Raw genomic sequence first — 2,670 nt, forward strand, 5'->3', positions numbered from 1 at the left:
AATAATAAAACAATCGTTCATAGATTGATTGAGTGTGTCGTATCGTTACGTTCGTTTACGATGCCATATTCATATGCATGATCATCAACGCACACTTTAACAAATACCATACGTTTAAGTGCCGTACGCTTAATTACGATGGATTATACTAATCTCATGAACACTCTTTAAAACGTTTTCTCCTCCCTTAGACCTCCAAGTCCTTATGATTCTCTTTGATGGATAAGATAATCCGAAGCCTTTCTTCCTTTCCTTGTAATGATCACCGTACGTCTTTCCTTTGATCACCACCGTATGTCACTCCTCTTTCATTTACGTTTGTTTGTATTAGTTATGACAAAAGGAAGAGACTCCCTTTTGTGATCAAAATTACGTACACCCATTACACATATATATATGTATATTGCACCCTTTCAAATATATAGTCACGTCTCTTTTATTAACTATACATATATCGTACAAATAATACATATATATATATATATGCACATATGAAAAGGATATTATATAATTTAAATAGTCAAGCGAGGAGGGTTATCATTACATCCAAATTCTAATGACATTAATCGAAACCGATCCATCACGGTATCATCTTTTATATTAGAATCTTACAACATTATTATGAACTTGAACTTTATATTAAACCAATAGACACATAAGTCACATATAATATAAAATATTCTTACAATGGATTCTTTAGTTTGATTTTCTGTGAATGATTTTTTTGAGGGGACTAGTTGATCTTTGGGTTCGTGACCTGGATGTTATAGTTAGGTTTCATTTTGTCTAATCAAAGTTGTTGGAAGATAAATTTAAATTGGATACCAAAATACTCATACTACTATTAATCCGCAGAGTGGTACGCATCATGTTAAATGAATTTAGCACCTTCCTCCAAGAATTTTCTAAATGCTTTAGCTATTTATATATGAATATATCCGTTGGAACAGGTGAAAGAAGAAGTTGAATTGGCTCTTGCAAAGCATCTAACAGCATCAAGTGGTAAACCTTCTTTCCAAAATACATATTGATTACTCCGGTTTGAGTTTAATCACCTTATGGTTTTGTGTCAAATCTTCACAACACAGCAGAATGTAGTGGACAGGACAGTGATATTGTTGACATGGAAGATACTCCACTAGGTTTATATGAAGACTTCAGTCTCTGAAATATATGCGTAGGCCGGTTCGGTGCAGCCTGACTATTTACCGGGCTTTTCTTGGCCCAGTTTAGAAATCAGGAAGCCTCCGGATCTATACCTGTATAGACCGGATCTCAAACCGAGATTTAGATTTGACACCCTTAATTTTCGACTTAACATGACCATTACACCACACGTTGTTCACGTCTCATGCTAATTAAATTATCAGCTACACTAATAAAAACAAGTACAAAGAGCTTTCATGCTTTGATTTGATAACATTGGTTCACCAAATATGCATATAAAATGTTAAAATGTTAGTTGAACCACCCTGGGTTACGTATGACAAAGAAGCCCATCATATTAAGTTTACTTTTGCTTGATTTGCACATATAGATGTTTGAAAGTTACAAGTCCTATGTTCTATATTGTCTACATTTGTACCCATAGTTTGATATGTTGTCGACATTCAATCAATTTATGATATTGAGAGGTATGCAATTTCGTAAAAAGAAATATTATTTCTACCACAACCATTTAAAATTAAAAAATTAATGTATTGAAAGCTACATAAACTATATGAATCTAATATTCATAAACTATTAAATAATATATAATTAGCATAATTCGATAATCAGAATAATATAAGAAATTTAATAATTTTCACTAATGTTTTGACATGTTATTGATTTTACAATATTGCATTTAAATATTTGACATATGTATTTATTTTATTTATGATAGTTAGATTTAGGTAGGAGTGTGAAAATGAATTATCTCGCTCAACTCACCTCAGCTCACAGTGAGCTCGGATATTTCATGAGTTCATTTATTATATGAGCTTCAATATGTATACTCGAACTCAGATCATCTTAGATCATGAGTTAAATGAGCTAACTAGCGATCAAATATTAAAAAATAAAAATTATATAAATTGTAAAATAAAATAATTTTCATAATATTATTTAAAATTAGTCCAAAACATAATATAGTTTGAAATTAATCTAAAAATATATTTCCCATAAGAGTTTTGAGATGATTCATGTTCAAAATCTTCATTTATTCAAATCATAAGTGTATTCGGCATGAGAGTCTTAGGAATATTTTTTTTTAGATTTTAATTCTAAAGATATATTATATGAAGATTGATATAAATATTCTTTTACATTTTTTAATATATTTATAACTTTTTGGTTTTGCATTTTAATTTAGAAGATAAATATGATTAATATATAAATTATCTTTTCTTACATAAGAAAAATATAATTCATCTATATATATATTAAGTATAAAAACGACTAAGCTCATGAGTTAGCTCATGATCATTAAAGATAACTTATATAACTCGTGATATAATTTAAGCTCAATAATTAAGTTTATTTATTAAATGAGCCTAAAAAACAAAGATCATGCTCATGAAAAATCAAGCTGAGCTGAGCCAACTCATGAGTTATAACTCATTTTGACACCCCTATATTTAGGGGTGTCAAAATGAGCTAACTCGCTCAACTCAGCTCAGCTTGCAGTGA

This window comes from Brassica oleracea, chromosome C9, assembly GCF_000695525.1.
Source record: "Brassica oleracea var. oleracea cultivar TO1000 chromosome C9, BOL, whole genome shotgun sequence".
In the NCBI taxonomy this organism is placed as follows: domain Eukaryota; kingdom Viridiplantae; phylum Streptophyta; class Magnoliopsida; order Brassicales; family Brassicaceae; genus Brassica; species Brassica oleracea.